Genomic DNA, 7,635 nt, shown 5'->3' on the forward strand with positions numbered 1-7,635 from the left:
GGATAAATGCCATGCACGAAGAGATACACAACTTTGAGAGTAACCAAGTGTGGACATTGGTCGAGAAGCCTGACAACAACCACAACATCATCGGTACCAAATGGGTGTTTCACAACAAGCAAGACGAAGATGGTCAAGTCGTCCGCAACAAAGCATGTCTCGTCGCCCAAGGCTACACTCAAGTCGAAGGTATGGACTAGGTGAGACATATGCCCCTGTTGCTAGACTTGAGTCCATCCGCATCTTACTTGCGTATGCTAATCACCATGATATCACCTTGTAACAAATGGACATTAAAAGTGCTTTCATAAATGGTGAAATTGAGGAGGAAGTTTATGTTAAAAAACCTCCCGGCTTTGTTAATCCTAAGAAACCCGACCATGTTTACAAACTTCACAAAGCTCTTTATGGTCTTAAACAAGCTCCTAGAGCGTGGTATAAATGCTTGACCAAGTTCCTTATTGAGAAAGGCTTTGAGATTGGAAAAATAGATTCTACTCTTTTTACTAAAAGGGTTAATGGTGAATTATTTGTGTGCCAAATTTATGTGATGATATCATATTTGGTTCGACTAACCCTCATTTTAGTGAAAAGTTTGGAAAGCTAATGTCGAAGAAGTTCGAGATGTCTATGATGAGTGCACTCAAGTTCTTTCTTGGTTTGCAAATGAAGCAAACTAAGGAAGGCACCTTTGTTTCTCAAACAAAGTACACCAAGGACTTATTCAAGACGTTCAACATGCAAGAAAGCAAAGGTATGAAAACTCCCATGCCTACAAGTGAACATCTTGACTTGACCAAGGATGGCAAATCGGTTGACCAAAAGGTTTATCGATCTATGATTGGATCACTGTTATGTCTATGTGCCTCCCATCCCGACACTATGCTAAGTGTGTGCATGTGTGCACGATATCAAGCGACCCCCAAAGAATGTCATCTTAAGGCTATGAAAAGGATAGTGAGATACTTAATACATACACCAAATTTTGGCATTTGGTATCCTAAGAGGTCTTGTTTTGATCTTGTTGGCTACTCCGATTCGGACTACGCCGGAGACAAGGTTGATAGAAAGTCCACATCGGGTACTTGTCAATTTCTTGGTAGACCTCTTGTATCTTGGTCCTCCAATAAACAAAAATCGGTATCCTTATCCACCGCTGAAGCAGAATACATTGCCACAGGTTCATGTTGTGCTCAATTACTTTGGATGACCCAAACTCTTAAAGATTATGGGATCTATGTGAAACATGTTCCATTTCTTTGTGACAATGAAAGTGCTATTAAGATTTCTCATAATCCTGTGCAACATTCTCGAACCAAGCATATTGAAGTTCGTCATCATTTCATTCGAGATCACGTTGCTAAAGGTGATATTGATCTTAAGCATGTTCATACCGATAAGCAATTGGTGAATATATTCACCAAACCGCTTGATGAGAAAGTCTTTTGCCATTTGGGAGGTGAATTGAACATCATTGATGCTTCAAACTTGGAGTAGGAACTCCACTTGGATACATGCAAGGCATAAGCCTTTGACTAATCCTTGACTTCTTCTCTTATGATGACGATCATATGTTTCTTGGATACATATGTACCCTAGCATGCTATCTAACCCTTGTAGGTACTTGGATGAATCTAAATCCATGAGATTGCAACTCACTCACATCTTGAGCAATCTCTACAGCACCAAATCTCTACACAATGGTGGTTGAAGACAAGGAAGCATGAAACCCCTCAGCATATCCTTTGACCACTTCTATATATCAAATTTCATTTGGTATCGAATTCATGATTGTAAAATTGGATACACAAGTGCTCTTCCTTGCAAGACTAACACATGTAGATAGATGAACTCAAACTACAAGTGGTGCTCCAAATCTTTGATGAGCTACATCAACCTTGAGCATCCCACACAAGTTCAACTACATGATCAAGTTCAACACCACCACCCAAGGTATTTTATTCCATCTTAGAGAAGCTTTACCCCAAGTCATGGGTCAAAGAAACTCAACAAGATGCGAATACATCAAATGCTTAAACGAAAAATGGTAACCCCATTTTGAGCTTAAAAGATGAGTATGACCTACGATCAAGTGTTCTCACCTGACTCCTCAATCAATATACTCTAACATAGGTGACTCTGTCGCCCACCAATTCTAGATGAAGTTCTCTAGTGTTTCTATGTATCCTTGCATTTGTCTCTTGCATATTGATTTCCCTTCATATAGATTTCTTTTCTTTTTCTTTGTTTTTTTTCTGCATTTCTTGCATCCAATTCATTGCAAATCTTTGTGAGATATTATTTGCCTAGTGAGCTGAGGTGACTATTGCTCTTTTTCTGTGTTGAACTCGGACACACCAGTTTGCTACTTTCGGTCCAACCGAATCCTTTCGGTGCAACCGAAGAACACAACTCGGCACCACCGATTTCACTGCAGAAAAGACAATTTGCCACTTGTTCCTGCATTTTTGTTCCAGCTCCACTCAATGATTTTTGCCCTCTACCAACATCACAATCTATATGCCGCTCTACTCTGTGACTCAAGGACCAAACCTATTTTGACTCACACTCCAGAAGACCCCTTCTTGGAAATTGATGTCAAAGGGGGGAGAGAGATCACATCAAAGCTTATTCTCTTCAAAAGGGAGAGAGAGAGAGAGCGAGGTAATCACATCAAGGGTCCTAGATGCTTGGTGTTCAAGAGGAGATAAGTCACATGTCTTTAAGAGGGGAAATACATGTCTATATTATGTTTATGTTTATGATCTGTTTTGCTCTGATTTTGTTTCCCTATGTTCTCCCATTATCCAATACAAGATTCAAGGGGAGAAAGACTGCTAGGGAAGGAATTCTTTGAATTCATTGCATATCTTTTACCTTTGGAGACATGTCTATATCCAATAGAGTACCCAGTACTCACACTCTACATGTCATCCTAGTCTTGGTACTCTTGTGGCTTCTTTTGTTTGCTCTTTCTAGTAGATGTATCAGTGTTATCTAACCTTGTTTACTCAGGTTTATCTCTTCCTAAGCCAGCTCAAGACCACAAGGTAAGTATATGCATCACACTCATGTGCATGAAGATTTCTTGCTAATGTACATATTGTTTGTAAGAAGGAATCATGAACATGTAGTTACACTTCATATATTCATATCATTTGCCCCGATGCATATAACCAAGATACATGTAACACTTTGCCTGCTCTATCATGATTATGCATTCACATGCTCTTACATTTCATATTGACATGATTGCATACATGTAGGGGGAGCTTATGCATGTTACATGTCTTTCCAAAGCCTTACTTGTTATCTTCTATATCTTTATCTAAAGCTTTGATGTATGTTGTCCTCAATTACCAAAAAGGGGGAGACTGAAAGCACAAGTGCTCCCTCGGTGGTTTTGGTAATTAATGTTAACATATCTCTTATGGGACTAATGTTTTCATCTAGTATATCTCAGACAAGTTCAGCAGATGGAGTGGCGTGGACAAGAGGATATGGAACCCTTTCAAGATGCTAAGGACAAAGGATTGGCTCAAGCTCAAGAGCTCAAGACTCTACATTTTACTTTTAGTGATCCAAGATCACATTGAGTCCATAGGGAAGCCAATACTATTAAAAGGGGATGAGGTGTTGCTTAATGGCTTGCTTGCTCAAAATGCTTAGTGATATGCACCAAAACCCTCAACCACTTTCCCATATCCACATATGTCCCAAATCAAAAAGTCAAACTCGGCCCCACCGAAACTTTCTATCCAGCGCCACAGAGTTCTCTTGACATAGCCACTGCCACAAACCCTAATCAATTCGGTCTCACCGATGGGATCTCGGTCTCACCGAGATGGGCTTGCAAACTCTCTGTCGTCTATTGCAACAATTTCGGTCTCACCGAGATATGCAATCGGTCCCACCGAGTTTGCCTGACCAACTCTCTGGTTAGCTTATTACCAAAATAGGTCCCACCGAGTTTGCGTAATTAGTCAAACCAAGATGAGGGTTTACCGTAACCCTAGCACATCGGTCCCACCGAGTTGATCATATCGGTTCCACCGAAATGCCTAACGGTCACATTATGAACTAAATCGGTTCGACCGAGTTTTCTGATTCGCTCCCACCGAGTTTGGTGATTTGTGTGTAATGGTTAGATTTTGTGTGGAGGCTATATATACCCCTCCACCCACTCTTCATTCATGGAGAGAGCCATCAGAACATGCCTACACTTCCAACATTCATTTTCTGAGAGAGAACCACCTACTCATGTGTTGAGACCAAGATATTCCATTCCAACCATATGAATCTTGATCTCTAGGCTTCTTCAAGTTGCTTTCCACTCAAATCATCTTTCCACCAAATCCAAATCAGTGAGAGAGAGTTGAGTGTTGGGGAGACTATCATATGAAGCACAAGAGCAAGGAGTTCATCATCAACACACCATCTATTACCTTTTGGAGAGTGGTGTCTCCTAGATTGGTTAGGTGTCACTTGGGAGCCTCCGTCAAGATTGTGGAGTTGAACCAAGAAGTTTGTACGGGCAAGGAGATCGCCTACTTCGTGAAGATCTACCCTAGTGAGGCAAGTCCTCCATGGGCGATGGCCATGGTGGGATAGACAAGGTTGCTTCTTTGTGGACCCTTCATGGGTGGAGCCCTCCGTGGACTTGCGCAACCGTTACCCTTCGTGGGTTGAAGTCTCCATCAATGTGGATGTATGATAGCACCACCTATCGGAACCACGCCAAAAATCTCTGTGTCTCCAATTGCGTTTGCACACCCCAATCCCATCCCTTTACTTTCTTGCAAATTGCATGCTTTACTTTCCGCTCCTTATATACTCTTGACATGCTTGCTTGATATGTATTGTGAATGTTTAAACTTGTGCTAAAACTCTACCTTAACTTGAAGAAAATAAAAACTGCAACTTTTTCTTGTTAAGAGTCTATTAACCCCCCCTCTAGACACCTCTTCTTGATCCTTTCAACATGACACCACTAGAGGAAAGACAACATACATCTCATCAAAATATCAAACAAATACCAAATTCACATGACTACTTATAGCAAGACTTCTCCCATGTCCTCAGGAACAAACGTAACTACTCACAAAGCATATTCATGTTCATAATCAGAGGGGTATTAATATGCATAAAGGATCTGAACATATGATCTTCCACCAAATAAACCAACTAGCATCAACTACAAGGAGTAATCAACACTACTCGCAACCCACAGGTACCAATCTGAGGTTTTGAGACCAAGATCGGATACAAGAGATGAACTAGGGTTCGAGATGTGATGGTGCTGGTGAAGATGTTGATGGAGATTGACCCCCTCCCGATGAGAGGATCGATGGCGATGACGATGGTGATGATTTCCCCCTCCCGGAGGGATGTTTCCCCGGCAGAACAGCTCCGTTGGAGCCCTAGATTGGTTCTGCCTCGTGGTGGCGGAGTTTCATCCCGAGAGCTTGCTTATGATTTTTTCCAGGGCGAAAGACTTCATATAGCCAAAGATGGGCACCGGAGGGCTTCCAGGGGGCCCACGAGATAGGGGGCGCGCCCCCCCACCCTCGTGGACGGTGGGTGGCCCCCCTCCAGTGCTTTTTTCGCCCAATATTTTTTATATAATCCAAAACTGACTTTCGTGGAATTTCAGGACTTTTGGAGTTGTGCAGAATAGGTCTCTAATATTTGCTCCTTTTCCAGCCCAGAATTCCAGCTCCTAGCATTCTCCCTCTTCATGCAAACCTTGTAAAATAAGAGAGAATAGGCATAAGTATTGCGACATAATGTGTAATAACAGCCCATAATGCAATAAATATCTATATAAAAACATGATGCAAAATGGCCGTATCAACTCCCCCAAGCTTAGACCTTGCTTGTCCTCAAGCAGAAGCCGATATCGAAAAATATGTCCACATGTTTAGAGATAGAGGTGTCAATAAAATAAAATACGGACATGAGGGCATCATGATCATTCTTATAACAACAACATATATATACATATATTGTCATATGATTTCTTATGCTAAAGTAACAATTCATTCACAATTTCAAGTACGAATCAGAAACTTCATTGAAAACTAACAAACTGTAATCTCAGTCACTTAAGCAATTGCAATTTATCATAACATCGGAAAGAGTCAATATAAGAGCTTTTCAGCAAGTCCACATACTCAACTATCATTTAGTCTTTCACAATTGCTAACACTCACGCAATACTTATGGGTATGAAGTTTTAATCGGACACAAAGAAAGATAGGGGCTCAAAGTTTTGCCTCCCAACCTTTTACCTCAAGGGTAATGTCAACAATAATAGTTCATGAAAACTCACATCCAATTAGCTATATATATCATGATCTTTCCAACACATAGTGCTTGCCAAAGGATAAAAAGTAAAAAGGAAAGGTGAAGATCACCATGACTCTTGTATAAGGTGTAAGACAAGAATAAAAGATAGGCCCTTCACAGAGGGAAGCAAAGGTTGTCATATGTTTTTATGGTTGGATGCACGAAATCTTAATGCAAAAGAACGTCACTTTATATTGCCACTTGTGATATGGACCTTTATTATGCAGTCCATCGCTTTTATTTCTTACACATCACAAGATCGTATAAAGATTATTTTATCCACACTAATAAATCATACATATTTAGAGAGCAACTTTTATTGCTTGCAACAATGACAACTTACTTGAAGGATCTTACTCAATCCATAGGTAGATATGGTGGACTCTCATGGCAAAACTGGGATTAAGAATATTTGGAAGCACAAGTAGTATCTCTACTTGGTGCAAGGAATTTGGCTAGCATGAGGGGGAAAGGCAAGCTCAACATGTTGGATGATCCATGACAATATAATTTAGTTCGTATGTAAAAAAACATAACCCATTATGTTGTCTTCCTTGTCCAACATCAACTTTTTAGCATGTCATATTTAATGAGTTCTCACAATCATAAAAGATGTCCAAGATAATATCTTTATATGTGAAAACCTCTCTTTCTTTATTACTTCCTATTAATTGCAACGATGACCAAAGCTATGTTTGTGAACTTTCAACAACTTTTATTCATCATACTCTTTATATGTGAAGTCATTACTCTCAATAGGATCCATATGATCTCTTTATTTCTTATCATTCCTTCTTTTATTCCCTCAAGATCATAGCGAGACAGCAAAGCCCTTGACTCAACACTAAACTTTATTGTATATAGCTCACGGACTCGATTACATAGAAGGATCATAAAGAAAAACTCAAAACTAAATCATACTACAACTTTATTCTACTAGATCAAGATATTACCAAAAGGATCGAACTAAGAAAAATAGTAAAGATAAAAGTGTGATGGTGATACGATACCGGGGCACTCCCCCAAACTTGGCAGTTGCCAAGGGGAGTGCCCATACCTGATACTCAATTCTCCTTTTGTGGTAGTGATGAGGGAGTTGTTGATGATGTAGGCTTGTCGTCCATCTTCCAAGGCATAGGCTCACCATCATAGAAGGATGATCGAGTCTCCGGGATCCTCAAATCTGCAGCCAAACTCATCCTCTTGAATCTATATTCATACTCATAGTTTTGGTTTTGCAGGTCATAGATCTGGGCTTGGAGGTGCTCGATTTTCTCATGAAGCTTG

Source organism: Triticum aestivum, chromosome 4A, assembly GCF_018294505.1.
Source record: "Triticum aestivum cultivar Chinese Spring chromosome 4A, IWGSC CS RefSeq v2.1, whole genome shotgun sequence".
Taxonomy (NCBI): Eukaryota; Viridiplantae; Streptophyta; class Magnoliopsida; order Poales; family Poaceae; genus Triticum; species Triticum aestivum.